This window comes from Zalophus californianus, chromosome 10 (assembly GCF_009762305.2).
Source record: "Zalophus californianus isolate mZalCal1 chromosome 10, mZalCal1.pri.v2, whole genome shotgun sequence".
Lineage (NCBI taxonomy): Eukaryota > Metazoa > Chordata > Mammalia > Carnivora > Otariidae > Zalophus > Zalophus californianus.
The window spans coordinates 102,326,875-102,345,014 of NC_045604.1; positions in this window are offsets into that span (position 1 = coordinate 102,326,875).

Genomic DNA, 18,140 nt, shown 5'->3' on the forward strand with positions numbered 1-18,140 from the left:
CCACAAAGAAAAATACTGCGTAATAACTTTCTTTTTTTAATTTTTTTAAATTTTTTTTAAGATTTTATTTATTTATTTGACAGAGAGAGACACAGCGAGAGAGGGAATACAAGCAGGGGGAGTGGGAGAGGGAGAAGCAGGCTTCCCGCAGAGCAGGGAGCCCGATGCGGGGCTCGATCCCAGGACCCTGGGATCGTGACCTGAGCCGAAGGCAGATGCTTAATGACTGAGCTACCCAGGCGCCCCATAACTTTCTTTTTTTTTAGACATTGTTGATTATTTATCCGGGCTAGATATTCCCAGAGTGCTGACATAGCAACTGAATGGTTTTTTGTTTTAAATCTTTTTTAAAAATTTTTTATTGTTATGTTAATCACCATACATCATTAGTTTTTGATGTAGTGTTCCATGATTCATTGTTTGTGCATAACACCCAGTGCTCCACACAGAACGTGCCCTCTTTAATACCCATCACCAGGCTAACCCATGCCCCCAACCCCCTCCCCTCTAGAAACCTCAGTTTCTTTTTCAGAGTCCATCGTCTCTCATGGTTCGTCTCCCCCTCCGACTTACTCCCCTTCATTCTTCCCCTCCTGCTATCTTCTTTTTTTTTCTTAACATATATTGCATTATTTGTTTCAGAAGTACACATCTGTGATTCAACAGTCTTGCACAATTCACAGCGCTCACCTTAGCACATACCCTCCCAATGTCTGTCACCCAGCCACGCTGTCCCTCCCACCCCCCACCACTCCAGCAACCCTCAGTTTGTTTCCCGAGGTTAAAAATTCCTCATATCAGCGAGGTCATATGATACATGTCTTTCTCTGATTGACTTATTTCATTCAGCATAACACTCTCCAGTTCCATCCATGTCGTTGCAAATGGCAAGATCTCATTCCTTTTGATGGCTGCATAATATTCCATTGTGTATATATACCACTTCTTCTTTATCCATTCATCTGTCGATGGACATCTTGGCTCTTTCCACAGTTTGGCTATTGTGGACATTGCTGCTAAAAACATCGGGGTGCACGTACCCCTTCGGATCCCTACATTTGTATCTTTGGGGTAAATACCCAGTAGTGCAATTGCTGGATCGTATGGTAGCTCTAGTTTCAACTGTTTGAGGAACCTCCATACTGTTTTCCAGAGTGGTTGCACCAGCTTGCATTCCCACCAACAGTGTAGGAGGGTTCCCCTTTCTCCGCATCCCCGCCAACATCTGTCGTTTCCTGACTTGTTAATTCTAGACATTCTGACGGGTGTGAGGTGGCATCTCACTGAGGTTTTGATTTGGATTTCCCTGATGCCGAGCGATGTTGAGCACTTTTTCAGGTGTCTGTTGGCCATTTGGATGTCTTCTTTGGAAAAATGTCTGTTCATGTCTTCTGCCCATTTCTTGATTGGATTATTTGTTCTTTGGGTGTTGAGTTTGATAAGTTCTTTATAGATTTTGGATACTGGTCCTTTATCTGATATGTCATTTGCAAATATTTTCTCCCATTCTGTCGATTGTCTTTTGGTTTTGTGGACTGTTTCTTTTGCTGTGCAAAAGCTTTTTATCTTGATGAAATCCCAATAGTTCATTTTTGCCCTTGCTTCGCTTGCCTTTGGCGATGCTTCTAGGAAGAAGTTGCTGCGGCTGAGGTCGAAGAGTTGCTACCTGTGTTCTCCTTTAGGATTTTGATGGACTCCTGTCTCACGTTTAGGTCTTTCAACAATTTGGAGTCTATTTTTGTGTGTGGTTTAAGGAAATGGTCCAGTTTCATTCTTCTGCATGTAGCTGTCCAATTTTCCCAACACCATTTGTTGAAGAGACTGTCTTTATTCCTTTGGAAATTCTTTCCTGCTTTGTCAAAGATGAGTTGACCATAGAGTTGAGGGTCCATTTCTGGGCTCTCTATTCTGTTCCATTGATCGATGTGTCTGTTTTTGTGCCAGTACCATACTGTCTTGATGATGACAGCTTTGTGATAGAGCTGGAAGTCCGGAATTGTGATGCCGCCAGCTTTGCTTTTCTTTTTCAAGATTCCTCTGGCTATTCGGGGTCTCTTCTGGTTCCATACAAATTTTAGGATTATTTGTTCCATTTCTTTGAAAAAAGTGGATGGTATTTTGATGGGGATTGCATGGAATGTGTAGATTGCTCTAGGTAGCATTCACATCTTCACAATGTTTGTTCTTCCAATCCATGAGCATAGAACGTTTTTCCATTTCTTTGTGTCTTCTTCAATTTCTTTCATGAGTATTTTATAGTTTTCTGAGTACAGATCCTTTGCCTCTTTGGTTAAATTTATTCCTAGGTATCTTATGGTTTTGGGCGCAATTGTAAATGGGATCGACTCCTTGATTGGTCTCTCTTCTGTCTTGTTGTTGGTGTATAGGAATGCCACTGATTTCTGGGCATTGATTTTACAGCCTGCTACTTGACTGAATTCCTGGATGAATTCTAGCAGTTTTAGGGTAGAGTCTTTTGGGTTTTCCACATACAGTATCATATCATCTGCAAAGAGTGAGAATTTGACTTCCTCTTTGCCGATTTGGATGCCTTTGATTTCTTTTTGTTGTCTGATTGCTGTGGCTAGGACTTCTAATACTATGTTGAATAGCAGTGGTGATAGTGGACATCCCTGCCGCATTCCCGACCTTAGGGGAAAAGCTCTCAGCTTTTCCCCATTGAGAATGATATTCGCTGTAGGTTTTTCATAGATGGCTTTTATGATATTGAGGTATGTACCCTCTCTCCCTATACTCTGAAGAGTTTTGATCAAGAAAGGATGCTGTACTTTGTCAAATGCTTTTTCTGCATCTATTGAGAGGACCATATGACTCTTGTTCTTTCTTTTGTTAATGTATTGTATCACGTTGATTGATTTGCGGATGTTGAACCAGCCTTGCAGCCCAGGGATAAATCCCACTTGGTCGTGGTGAATAATCCTTTGACTGTACTGTTGGATCCTATTGGCTAGTATTTTGGTGAGAATTTTTGCATCCATGTTCATCAAGAATATTGGTCTGTTATTCTCCTTTTTGATGGGGTCTTTGTTTGGTTTTGGGATCAAGGTAATGGTGGCCTCCTAAAATGAGTTTGGAAGTTTTCCTTCCATTTCTATTTTTTGGAACAGTTTCAGGAGAATAGGTATTAATTCTTCTTTAAATGTTTGATAGAATTCCCCTGGGAAGCCATTTGGCCCTGGGCTTTTGTTTGTTGGGAGATTTTTGATGACTGCTTCAATTTCCTTAGTGGTCATAGGTCTGTTCATGTTTTCTATTTCTTCCTGGTTCAGTTTTGGTAGTTGATACATCTCTAGGAATGCACCCATTTCTTCCAGGTTATCTAAGTTGCTGGCATAGAGTTGCTCATAATATGTTCTTATAATTGTTTGTATTTCTTTGGTGTTGGTTGTGATCTCTCCTCTTTCATTCATGATTTTGTTGATTTGGGTCATTTCTCTTCTCTTTTTGATAAGTCTGGCCAGTGGTTTATCAATCTTGTTAATTCTTTCAAAGAACCAGCTCCTAGTTTCGTTGATCTGTTCTACTGTTCTTTTGGTTTCTAGTTCATTGATTTCTGCTCTGATCTTTATGATTTCTCTTCTCCTGCTGGGTTTAGGCTTTATTTGCTGTTCTTTCTCTAGGTCCTTTAGGTGTAGGGTTAGGTTGTGTATTTGAGACCTTTCTTGTTTCTTGAGAAAGGCTTGTATTGCTATATACTTTCCTCTCAGGACTGCCTTTGCTGTATCCCAAAGATTTTGAACAGTTGTGTTTTCATTTTCATTGGTTTCCATGAATGTTTTTAATTCTTCTTTAATTTCCTGGTTGACCCATTCATTCTTCAGTAGGATGCTCTTTAGCCTCCATGTATTTGAGTTCTTTCCGACTTTCCTCTTGTGATTGAGTTCTAGTTTCAAAGCACTGTGGTCTGAAAATATGCAAGGAATAATCCCAATTTTTTGGTATCAGCTGAGACCTGATTTGTGACCTAGGATGTGATTAATTCTGGAGAATGTTCCATGGGCACTCGAGAAGAATGTGTATTCCATTGCTTTGGGATGGAATGTTCTGAATATGTCTGTGAAGTCCATTTGGTCCAGTGTGTCATTTAAAGTCTTTATTTCCTTGTTGATCTTTTGCTTAGATGATCTGTCCATTTCAGTCAGGGGGTGTTAAAGTCCCCCACTATTATTGTATTGTTGTCAATGTGTTTCTTTGCTTTTGTTATTAATTGCCTTATAAAAGTGGCTGCTCCCATGTTAGGGGCATAGATATTTACAATTGTTAGATCTTCTTGTTGGATAGACCCTTTAAGTAAGATACAGTGTCCTTCTTCATCTCTTATTACAGTCTTTGTTTTAAAATCTAATTTGTCTGATATAAGAATTGCCACCCCAGCTTTCTTTTGGTGTCCATTAGCATGGTAAATGGTTTTCCACCCCCTCACTTTCAATCTGGAAAGTTGTCTTTGGGTCTAAAATGAGTCTCTGGCAGACAGCATATCGATGGGTGTTGTTTTTTCATCCAATCTGATAGCCTGTGTCTTTTGATTGGGGCATTTAGCCCATTTACATTCAGGGTAACTATTGAAAGATATGAATTTAGTGCCATTGTATTGCCTGTAAGGTGACTGTGACTGTATATTGTCTGTGTTCCTTTCTGATCTATGCTGCTTTTAGGCTCTCTCTTTGCTCAGAGGACCCCTTTCAATATTTCTTTTAGGGCTGGTTTTGTGTTTGCAAATTCCTTTAGTTTTTGTTTGTCCTGGAAGCTTTTTACCTCTCCTTCTATTTTCAATGACAGCCTTGCTGGATATAGTATTCTTGGCTGCATATTTTTCTCGTTTAGTGTTCTAAAGTTATCATGCCAGTCCTTTCTGTCCTGCCAGGTCTCTGTGGATAGGTCTGTTGCCAGTCTAATGTTTCTACCATTGTAGGTTACATATCTCTTCTCCCGAGCTGCTTTCAGGATTTTCTCTTTGTCTCTGAGACTCGTAAGTTTTACTATTAGATGTCGGGGTGTTGACCTATTTTTATTGATTTTGAGAGGGGTTCTCTCTGCCTCCTGGATTTTGATGCCTGTTTCCTTCCCCACATTAGGGAAGTTCTCTGCTATAATTTGCTCCAATATTCCTTCTGCCCCTCTCTCTCTTTCTTCTTCTTCTGGGATCCCAATTATTCTAATGTTGTTTCATCTTATCGTATCGCTTATCTCTCGAATTCTGCCCTCATGATCCTGTAGTTTTTTATCTCTCTTTTTCTCAGCCTCTTTATTTTCCATCATTTGGTCTTCTATATCGCTGATTCTCTCTTCTGCCTCATTTATCCTAGCTGTTAGTGCCCCCATTTTTGATTGCACCTCATTAACAGCCTTTTTGATTTCGACTTTGTTAGATTTTAGTTCTTTTATTTCTCCAGAAAGGGTTTCTCTAATAACTTCCACGCTTTTTTCAAGCCCAGCTAGTATCTTTAAAGTCATGATTCTGAACTCTAGGTCCGACATCATACTAATGTCCGTATTGAGTACGTCCCTGGCTGACGGTACTACCTCTTCTTTTTGCCGAGGTGATTTTTTTCATCTTGTCATTTTGTCCAGAGGAGAACAGATGAATGAGAGAACAAAATGCTAACAGCTTAACAACGTCCCCAGCAAATATACTCTATACAAATCAGAAAAGACCTGAAACCAGGGGGAAAGAAAGGGAAAGAAAGAAAAAAGAAAGAGAAAAAAAAAGAAAAAGAAAAAGATAAAAACAAACAAAAACAGAACAAAACAAAACAAAAACAGAATATGATCACATATGATCAGGCTAGTGCATAGATCAGTGCCACACACTAGATTTTGGGTGTATTTTTGTCTGTTAGAAGAAAGTGCCTCTTAAAATTTTAAAGGAAGAAAGACTTATATATGTACAAAATAAGGGTTGATACAATGAAGGGATGGAAGATGACTGTAAAGATGAAACTTATAAAAGGTTTTATAAACGGAATGATAAGAAGTTGTTTGAAAGAAGAAAGAAGAAGATTTAAAAAGAAGAAAAAAGAAAAGAAAAAAAAATGGGAGAGACTGTGATCAGGCAGGAGACTAGAACAAAGCCATACACTAGTGATTTAGGGTATATTTTGATCTGTTAGAAGAAACTGTATATCAAAATTTTAAAGAGAGAAGACCTTATATATATATATGCCAAAAATAAGGGTAACTACTCTGAAGGGATAAAATATGACTCTAAAAATGAAAAATAAAAAATATTTTTTTAACAAAGAGATTTATAAGATGTTGGTTGAAAAAGGGAAAAAGAAAAATTCGAAAAAAAACAGTTAAAAAAATTAACTTTGAAAAACTAATGAATCGTGGTACAAAAGCCATGAATTCTATGTGCAGTATTCCCCTAGCGCTGGAGTTCTCCCGTTCTCCTTGATCGGTAAACTTGGTCTTGGCTTGCTGGCTGTTCTTGCTGATCTTCTGGGGGAGGGGCCTGTTGCCGTGGTTCCCAAATGTCTTTGCCGGAGGCAGAATTGCCCTGCCCTTGTCAGTCCGGGCTAAGCAAGCTGCTTGGGTTTGCTCTCAGGAGCTTTTGTTCCCTGCAAGCTCTCGGCACAGCTTTGGAGGACGAGAGTGAAAATGGTGGCCTCCCACTCTCTGCCTGGAGGAGCTGAGAACTAGGGGCCTTTCTAGGAAGTGGTCGCTTCTCTGTTCAGAGAGTTGTTGCTACTCTCCTCTTCGATCTCCTGTTGAGTTCGTAGGTGTTCAGAATGGTTTGATCCCTATTCAGCTGAATTCCTGAGACCAGACGAAATCCAGGTCTCCTACTCCTCCGCCATCTTGCTCCGCCCCTTGTTTTAAATCTTTAACCTCTTTTTCCCTGAGAGAGAAAGAAAGAGAGAGAGACAGAGAGATAGAGAGACAGAGACAGAGAGGAACAGAGACAGAGAGAAAGAGACAGGGGAAAGAAAGGCAGCCAACTACAGGCAAATACAAAATTATCACTACAAAATGCTAATTATGTCTTCCCTACAGAGAGAGGACAATAAGTCTAGATGCAGAATTAAGATTTTGACATAGAGGTTCAAAGAGAGTGGCATGCCACTGTGGTTGATATAACTTCTGTTCATTTGACAGATTTATCAGCCCAAACAATTAAAAGGGCAGTAGTCACTAATTGCCAAGTACTGAAATGGAGGAGGCATGACTTCTGGGTTAAACAAAATGCTCTCTCTGGTGGAGAAACAAGATAAGTCATCTGCTCTTGAGGATTTTTTCGCTTTTTATTCAAAGATACCTTTCACATGAATACTCTCACTCCTGTCAAAAGCTCCCCAATGTGGCCACTGCAATTTTGAGTGGTCCCTGGTGAAATGGTACAGTTAATGAGGTAAGCACATAAGTTACCATGATAGTAAGGAGACAAGAGGAAGTAGGTCTGGCCTGGGAGATGCACGGTGTAGACGGGGGAGAGGCCCGGTGTAGACAGGGGAGAGACACAGTGTAGACACGGGAGAGACACAATATAGACAGGGGAGAGACACAATGTAGACACGGGAGAGGCACGGTGAAGGCGGGGGAGACGCACGGTGTAGACCGGGGAGAGCCTCAGAGCTACTGGGATCCATCCGTGGGTGTTTGTATAATTTCATGGCTCTGGGTCCTGGCCAAAGGCAGTCATCACCCAGCCATCATCGGGGAGCAGACAAATCTCCTGATTCTAGGCAGACAAAAATAAACAAAGTTCTCAGAAACACCAAGACAGGACTGACGGAATGTCCTCATACGGTTCTAAAATGGTGATCCAAGTCCAAGTCGGTCTACAAAAGACGCCGAGTCTCAGGGGACACCCTGAAACCCTCAGCCCCTGGGCCTGACTTGGGCACAGATTTATCAGCCCTACTGCCAACTTTTGCCTATAACAGTCCATGTCACATGTCACTTTGGCCAGGCCATAATCCAGTCCGCCGTTAGTTGAACATTAAACTAGATATTACCATGAGGATGTTTTGTAGATACAATTAAAGTTCATAATCAGTTGTTTTAAGTGAAAGAAATTATTCTATGTAATCTGAGTGGGCCTGATTCAAGCAGTTGAAAAGTCTCAAAAGCAGAGCTGAGGTTTCCCTGAGGAAGAAACTTGCCTGTGGCTAGAAGCTTCAGCATGTGCCCGAGAGTTCCAGCCTGCCTTCCTGATGGCCTGCACTCTGGATTTTGGACTTGCCTAGCCAGGCCCTTGGAATCATATAAGCTAATTCACTGTAATAAATCTCTTAACACAGACAGCTCCTACTGGCTCTGTTTCTCTGGTTGAACTCTCACTAATACATTCTCCCTATAGACGTTTGCTGTTATAGACAAAGAACCCTCTCTAACCCACTAGACAAGCAGACAGGCCAGGAGCAGGTGTTAGATGACTGGAAAACAATTTCAGTGAAGAGTAATGTAAATATAATCAAATAAACAAGATAAACCCAATGCTGGAATATTTAACACAATACTGGAGCTCAACGTAGCATGAACTTCTCTCTCAGGCGTGTGTGCGGGGCATGCCTCTGATAGGGAGACACACAGCAGGTCTCAGATGGGAACGCCAGCACGGGGTCCAGGGTTTCCACCCAGGGCAGTGAGGACTTCAGCTGCATCTTGGTGGCACATCCCATTCTGTCAATGTCCCCTGGCCAAACACCACAGGGCCACACTCTTACAGCTGAGCACGTTGGGCTTATTGCTCATTGTAGCAAGGGAGAATGTACCCCTTGGGGAAGCACTGGGTCTCTCAGTAAGAAGATGGTAGAAAGGACTTATTATAGGATTTGGACTTCAGTTAGGTAATTGGGGAGAGCTAAAGGAGGCAGCCTTTATGCTGGCTTGAATGCTGGCAGGAAATGGGGCCAAGTCTAGGATGGGTTGTCTTAATAAATCTTATCTGGGGGTCTCCTTATCTGGGAACTTCATCTGGAAGACAAGAGCATGGTTAAAACAATAATTGACAAAGAAGCAATAGTCACTCATATTAGCTGGGATAGGGTGATGTGTGGTACTTTTGTCTTTTCCGCAGTAACTTTGTGCTATAGACCGTGTCCCCCAAAAGTCTTAATTCCTGATGTGATGATATTGGAAGCGGTCATGAGGATGGAGCCCTCCTGAATGGGATCTGTGCCCTTAGCGAAGAGCCCCCCAGGGAGCACCCTTGCCCCTTCTGCCGTTCGAGGACACAACAAGAAACTGACATCATGAACCAGGAAGTGGGTCCTCGCCAGACCCTGAATATGCCAGCGCCCTGACCTTGAACTTACCAGAGTCCAGAACTGTGAGAAATCGATGTTTGCTGTTTACACCACCCAGTCTGAACTGACTAAGATATTTTGGTTTTGTCTGTGCTTAGACAAGAGTCTGAAATTGTTGTGTTTTGTTTCTTCTGGTTTTTTTTTAAAGATTTTATTTATTTATTTGACACAGAGAGAGAGAGAGTGAGAAAGGGAACACAAGCAGAGGGAGTGGGAGAGGGAGAAGCAGGCTCTCTGCTCAGCAGGGAGCCCAATGTGGGGGCTCGATCCCAGGACCCTGGGATCATGACCTGAGCTGAATGCAGCTGCTTAGCTGACTGAGCCACCCGGGCGCCCCTATTCTTGTTGTTTTGTCTCCCTGTATCATTGTCACAGAGCACAGAGCATCAGACACCGGTTGGATGCTGGTTGATATCTGTGGATTGCTGATGTCCGCCAGGAGGACACCGTGGTCTGGCTGTGAGCGCTGGGTCAGCTCTTGGACTGGTTCTCGGACAACTTCAAGGTCAGTTCCTAGATGTCAGAAGTTGTTCTCCTCTTCCTTTGTATATAAATTGAAATTGTTTTTAGTTTTTTATGGCCCAAGATTTAGTTTTTAAATGTGGACTGAGCTACAAACAGTGTAATTATTATTATATACAATTTACCCAGACAATAAAAATATATAACATATTGCAATCATTCACCAAACAAAAACATATTATTAGAAATCACATCTTGATGAGACAGAAAGTTTTCATGTGGGTCATGCATTTATGAATAAATATTGCTTATTCCTTACGTGAAAATAGTTGGTATATATTTTATTCCCACTTTCAATGTTCATTTATTTAGGTGCTAAGAAAACTCATGTCCTTAAATGAGTCTATGGGAGCAGAATTTAAAAAAAAAACAAAAAACAATGACAACTCAATGTTTTCAGGTTATCTGCAAAGCACTCATTTTGATATACCATCAAAAACTAATTTTAATGATCTGCGTGTTCACAATGTAATTGAATCCTCAAATTGAAAGCAGAGAAATCAGAAACTACATAACTTGCAAAGGTCTTGTTTTTCAATCATTAGAGCTCGTATTTTTCCAACCCAAAGACCGACATTTTAAATTCTCCTTTGTTCAAAAGCCCAGAAGTATCCCCACCCCGCATAAACCAATGCACTTTAGTAAGAAGCGGGGATGGGTGAGAAGTCAGTCTTTTGAGCAATGTGAGAAAGGTGACTTTTTTTTTTTAAGATGTTATTTATTTATTTGTGAGAGTGAGAGTGGTGGGGAGGGGCCGGGAGGGCGAGGAGTAAGCACGCTCCCCGCTGAGCAGGGAGCGCGATGCAGGGACCCCAAGATGACAACCTGAGCTGAAGGCAGATACTTAACCATCTGAGCTACCCAGGCGCCCCAGAAAGGTGACTTTTTAAGGGAAAGTAAGGACAGTATCCATGTCACCTCAACTGCAGGTAAATTCTCCATTAAAACAGTTTTAACAAAGAATATATATGTAGGATGAGCATTCTCTAAATTTTCTAAAATTCTACATGCTGAATACCCCTTGGAAAGTCTATTGGAATCCTAAGGATTACCTGTGCTTTACTCTGAAGACTCACCAGGCAATCTGTAGGTTGCTTTCCAGGGAACATCTGCTGCGCCAAAATAATAGGATCATTATGGACCATGATTGTTTTACTGTTTAGTAATGTTACTCTTAAATCTCCCATAGTGCCGAAAACACTGTCTCTGCACATAGGAGTTTCTCTGCAGATATTAACTATAGTGGAAGAATCCATTGTATTGTTTTAGGTGAGAAAACACAATTACAAATGGCAGTACCAGTGCTTGACGTAGTTCCTGCCAACTAAGAGGTGGCTGACAATTATTGATTGAATAATATTATTTATCATTTATGGAATACCTGTAGGGGACCTGGCATTTAGTATTACGTGTGTGTATGGGAGTACCTGGGTGGCTCAGTTGGTTGAGTGTCCAGCTCTTGATTTCCGCTCAGGTCACGATCTCGGGGTTGTGAGATCAAGCGCCACGTCAGGATCCGCACTGAGCGTGCAGCTTGCTTGAGATTCTCTCTCCCTCTGCCCCTCCCCGCAAAAGAAAAAACAAACATACGTGTGTGTATGGATACACACACACACACACACACACACACACACCATAGAGTGGCCTTACAAGATAGATACTGTTATTTCCATTTTATAAATAAATAGTTCAGAGGGAAGTTTCTCAAGACAGAGCTAATAGAAGGTGTGCAAACATTCTAATCCAGTTCCAAAGCACCTGTTGCTTTCGTTCCTTCTTAGTCCTGCCTGGACTTACATCCTGGTGTTCCTGGAGAACAGCCAACAGTTTTCTTTAAAAAAAAAAAATAAAAGAAGAAAGAAAGAAAGTGCATTTCCTTTTCCCTACATTGAAAAGGAGAAAGAGTAGGTCTGTCTTGTCCTTGTGAGGTAAATATGTAAAATACCAACAGAATGCATGGGATACCTTAGACGTTTAATCAATGCTCCTTCCCTCACTCGTCTGCAAGGAAATTTGAAAAGAAATAGAAATAAATCCGTCAAACTCAAAACTGATATATTTGGCTTCTGACTGGACTCCATGACAGTTTTTGGTGAAACAAAACATTTTCCAATTGGCCAAGTCTCAAACCAAACCGACCAGCTACCTGGCTATTTCAAAAGCCCTTCTTAATGCAAGACCACTTTAACACAATTCAGGAAAGATGGATTCAATCGAAGCTGCAAAGATTAAAAGCACTCCACAATTTTCTATCATTTTAAGGACTAGAACACAATCTGAAAATGAAATATAATTGGGGCCCAGAATCATCTCTGGGCTGCCTATTTTATTCTCATTTCCTCAGGAAGTATTCATATTTGATCTCTCCATGCACAAATGGGAATTAGAGTTACTCTCTTTGTCTTTGAAACAGGCAAAGGGTATCAGCCTGGATGACATGCATGCTGTTGAATCACATGAACCAATGATCTGATCCTTAACAGTGAACAGCCCCTGGTCTTTTTAAAGGCAGAAAAAAAATTCTGTAACACGAAGACAGAAATGAAGGTAAGCTGGTTCCGTTCTCTGAAGAATAGCTTGCCTGCAGATTCCGCCCTCGTGGATCTGTCTACTTTTATTTGCTTATGTTATACATTTGGTGACGAGGCAGTATTGAAACTCTGGGAATTTATATATATATCAATATATACAAACAGATCTTGAAACAAAAGCAAGCACAGAGCTCAGAGGCAGCAGGAATCCGATGAGGCAAGTCTGGACTTGGGAAAGCTTATGGAAGGCTCTTTTTCCTTTTCCCTCTCTGGCTCTTAGGAGACTGAGTGAAAATCTAGAGAACCTCCAAAGCCTTCCTCGGTTAGCTTAGCCATACACAGGGCTTTAATCTTTGCTCTGTGAAGGGTTAAAAGAGGCAGCCATGGTGATAGGGGAAAAAAATAGAATAGATATCCCACCTCCCACTCTTGGCTGGTGTTCAATTGAAAGTTCCTCCCTATATATGCTGCGGGAGGACAAGCTACTAGAAATGAAATATCATGGGCAGCACAGACTTACTCTTTTCAAAACACTTAGCTGTTCTCCTGGATATGCCCCCACCACATGCTGAGATTTCTCAGTTCCTTCCCATTGGGCACCATTGAAGATGGAGCTGGCTTCCTCATGCTGTCATCAAGGCAGATGTCTTCCTGTCACATGAAATCATAATTCCAAACCCTCTGATGATTCATAGGCAAAGACAAGTGGCCACTGGCATTCGTGGGGCTTATAGGCTGTATCAGTTTCCTACCACCACTGTAACAAATTCTCATGAATTATCTTAAAGCATCTTAACACAGATTTATTCTCTTCCAGTTCTGGAGGCCAGAAAATTAAAATGGATCAGCAGGGCTGGTTCCTTCTGCAGACTTTAGAGGAGAATCCCTTTCTTTGCCTTGCTCAGCTTCTAGAAGCTACCCACATTCCTTGCCCCTTGGCCACCCAGCATTGTCTTCATCATGACATCTCCTCTGGCTCTGACCCTCCTGCTTTCCTCTACAAGGACTCACGTTATTCCATTGGGCCCACAAAGATAATCCAGAATTCTCTCCCCTATCTCAAGATCTTAGTGACATCTGCAAAGTCCCTTTTGTCATATAAGGTAACATACTTATGGATTTCCAGGATCAAGCTGTGGACATCTTTGGAGGACCATTGTTTAGCCTACCGTGTGTGCCAAGTCATTGTCTCAGAGTGCAGAATCTAAAATCAAGTTCATCTTCTCCATGGGCCAAGTAGAGTGAAGTATAAATGCTTGACATACTTTTCATTACTGGGTAGTAGAAACCATTTATTTAAAACACAGGTATTAAACCATCTCCCTTGATGGACTGAGAAATCCTTGAGTGCAGGGAATGTGTTTAGATGACACTCATCTTGGTGGATCAGGGGCCTACATACTGTGTCCAATAATGGCTTTTTAATGAGACTGTATGGTCCTTTGTATATGAGAAAGTGGAGATGGTGAGGGAACCTGATAGAAATCTAAAGAATAAATTAAATCCACATTTGATCTTTCTTTTTTTTAAATAAATAAATCTTTAAATTTTATTATGTTATGTTAGTCACCATACATTACATCATTAATTTTTGATGTGGTGATCCACGACCCATTGTTTTCGTATAACACCCAGTGCTCCATGCAGTACGTGCCCTCCTTAATACCCATCACCGGGCTAGCCCATCCCCCCACCCCCCTCCCCTCTAAAACCCTGTTTCTTTCTCAGTGTCCATAGTCTCTCGTGGTTCATCTCCCCCTCCAATTCCCCCCCTCATTTTTCCCTTCCTTCTCCTAATATCCTCCATGTTATTCCTTACGTTCCACACATAAGTGAAACCATATGATAATTGACTTTCTCTGCTTGACTTATTTCACTTAGCATAATCTCCTCCAGTCCCGTCCATGTTGATGTAAAACTTGGGTATTCATCCCATTGATCTTTCACAACATATATCACTTTCTATTTTTGGCAATGGGTTTTTGATATTTGAGTGCTCCTTGAGAAAATGTAGAGAATGTGGGGAAGTGATTGATTATAGGGCCAAGGCAGGCAAAATGCAAGATCACTCCAACCAACCAACCAGACAAGAGAAACAAAGAGCCAGTGCTAAAGGAGCTCCCAGGGGCCAAAGAGGCTATTGAATTAAAACTCAAAGTATAACAAATACCCAGAGTTCATACTAATGTAAATGAATAGATGGAGGAAGGGAGGAAGGGAGAGAGAGAGGAGGAAAGAATGAGAGGTAACTCTTCATTGCAGAAGAATTCCAAATAATAAATGTAGAAGGAAATAGAATGAGGAAAATAGAAAATCATCATTAGAACACCTCAGTAATAATTACTGCTAGCAAAATTATTATAAATTATATTTGCACTGTTTTTCCCTTTGATAGCATCAGTGTATATATACCTATAGAACAACAACAACAAACTGCCCCATGGTCACTGCAGCATAATTTACAGTAGCCAAGAAATGGAAACAACCTAAGTAGCCATAGACAGATGAATGGATAAAGAAAATGTGGTGTATATATGTATTTTCAACATATGTATATGTATGTATATTGGAATAATATTCGGCCATCAGAAAAAGAAATCCTGCTATTTACAACAACATGGGTAGACTTTGAGGGCATTAGGCTAAGCGAAGTAGGTCAGGCAGAGAAAGACAAATACTGTATGATTTCACTTATATGTGGAATCTAAAAAAGAAAAAAAAAAACAACTCAGAGATACAGAGAACAGATTGGTGGTTACCAGAGGCAGGGCTTTGGGATGGGTGAAAGGGATCACAAGGTACAAACTCCCAGTTATAAATTAATTAAGTCCTGGTGATGTCATATACAACATGGGACTATTGTTTATAATACTGTACTATGTATTTGAAAGTTGTTAAGAGAGTAGATCCTAAAAGTTCTCATCAAAAGAAAAAAATGTAACTGGGTGTGGTGATGGATGTTAACTAGACATACTGTGGTGATCATTTCACAATATATACATATATCAAATCATCATGTTGTACTTCTAAAACCAATACAATGTTATATGTCAATTATCTGTCCGTTAGAAAAAAAAGATTGATTCCCTCAAGACTGGGCAAAATCAGTGGGTGAAAGTTTAAGGGGAAACGTGATATTTGCATAGTCTCAAAGTATGCATGATATTTGCACAGTCTCCCCCAAAAGTAATGCTTTATGAATTAAAAGGGAGAAATGGTAACTTTACAGTGGAGAAATCCCCCAGACACCACCTTAAACAAATGACAAAGGTTAAGAACTGATTGCTATAAAATGTAGCAACATCAGTTACTCCTGGCTGTTATGTACTGAGAAGAACACATCACCTTGGTAATATCTCTCCTGATAATTCATTACCTCAGTCCAGTCATGGGAAAACAGATCCAAACTGAAGGTCTGTCTACAAAATAACTGAGTCTCAAGGTCATGAAAGGCAAGGGGAGGCTTGTCACAGATTGGAGGAGGCCTAGGAGACACAAAAACCCAATGCCATGTGGGATTCTGGATTAGATCCTAGAACAGAAACAGGACATTTGTGCAAAAATTGGGGAAGGCTGAATAAAGTTTGTAGCTTTGTTAATAACATTGAACTCATGTTAATTTCTCAGTTTTGCTAGTTTCACTAAGGTTATGCAGAATGTTAAGGTGGGGGGTGGCTGGAACTCTGTCCCCTAAGTCTAAAATTATCTTAAGATTCAAAGTCAAAGAAAGCTAACATAGAACAGAAGGTAGGGCTGGCAGCTTTTCTGCGTGATTCTGAATGCTTACGTTGCTAGTGTCCTACAGATGAAGGCCTGATCTTTTTAAAGAGTGAGGAGTCCTTGCCTCAGCTTGGCACTTAAGAGTTCTGTGAATGTTTTCACAATGATTTTCCCATTTGAGCCTCTCAGCGATGTGCGTGATAGGTTGGAGTGATGTGCATTTTTTGAGATCAGAAAACAGATGTTTAGGGAGAATAAATGACTCCAATAAATAACCAGTGGATGGCGAGTCCAGGTTTGCTGATTTCAAGATCAGTGCTCTTGCCAAGCACCTTGCCAGTAATACTCCTATTTATCTATGCTTTGTAGCCATGAAGGCATTACCATCTTGGATTTGAAATCTGGCTAATTACTCTTTATCCTCTAAATAGATACCAGGGTATCTGGCTTTAGCCTTGTTTAGGGATGCCACAGGTCCTGCAAGACCCATCTACAGAGTGTCTCTCCCTAATAAATTTTCAGTATTCAGAAAGTGTCAGGGTTTAAGCCTTTTCTTATTCTGATGCCACGTTTTAAAGAACTCCCCAAGTTCTCCAAGTTTGACAGCCTCATTTGCATGTGCCTAAAAACCTCTGGCTCACTCTTTCGGCTCGACCTGATCATCTAACAGAGCCACAGCATGACAGGGGCTATTCAAGTTTTGAATTTATGGATGATTCAGCATTTCTAAATTTCAAAAGCAGCTTTGATGATAGCAGTATTGTGAGCAAGGGATGTGGGCCCTGGGAGTGATAAGAGTTTCTGTGGGCTGGAGCTCAGACACCCACTATTCCTGCCCGGGTTTTGATGTGGTAACTTCACTCGTCAGTATCCACATCTAATTTAGGGCTGTAAGCAAGTCTATTGGCAGTCTGGGTGGAAAAAAAAAAAAAAACCCAAAAGCAAATACATTCTGTTGTGTTACAGAGCCCGTTCTTCTCTTTCCCAAAGCACCCCTAAGCGATGGAGAAGAACAGCATCTCCCTTAGTCGGCCTGGGCTACCATAGACTTTGAGGTGACTTAACCAATAAGACATTTATTTACTCATAATTCCAAAGGCCAGAAATCTGAGATCAGGATATCAACAGGGTTGGTTTCTTATTTCCCCTGAGGCTTCTCTCCTTGACTTGTAGAGAGTTAGCCGACAGCCCCCCATACATGTCTATGTCCACATTTCCTTGTCTTCTAAGGACACCGGCCATATAGGATTAGAACACACCCTAATGATCTCATTTTAACTCAACTCTGGAAAGACCCTGTCTCCAAATACAGTCGCCTTCGGAGGTGCTGGGGATTAAGACTGCGACGAACGAATTTTAGGGGGATACAGTTGAGCCCTTGAGGAGGTCTTTGTTACAAACATGCAATCAACCAGTAACACTCAACACAGCTCCAGATGCTCCATGATGACACTTAGCTTTCCCCAGTTCTGGTTCAGGTCTTCATTTCTCCTCAGGGGGCTCTCATATGGCCCCTGCTACGACCACGCCCTGGGTCCACCAGAAAGTAGCCCATATGGGGTCATCTTAGTGCCACTAAATAGCCTGTAAGATTCCTCTCCTTTCTTTCTATGCTCTATCCTGATGGTACTTTATCATATTGCTGTGGAGGGATATTGCTGTCCCCCCACCGTATGAGCCCCCCATCTGTACCTAAAAAGTATTTTCTCACTCTGTTTCCTTGTCGTGCATCTAATGCTCTAGCTCATTATTCAACTCGGGCTGTCAGTTTCTGAGAGTTCACTCTCTTCAAAGAAGGTCAGAATAGATTGTCTAAGGGCTTCGACCAGAGGACAATGTGAGTGTCCATTTTAAAATGTTGGTTTTATTATTATTCAGGTATGATGACGCTGACAGATCAGGAAACAGTTACCTGTGAAAATGGTTTGTTTCTTACAGTTCCCAAAAGGGGACATGCCATGCCATGCAGGGCCACATGGGCAAACATCAGGTTCGGTCGGGAGGCAGGGGAAAAAATACGGGCAAGAGCCTTTATTGTGGTTTCCATGGGATGGTGGATGTGAGTTAGGGTCAACAGGCTTAGAATGGGCAAGTT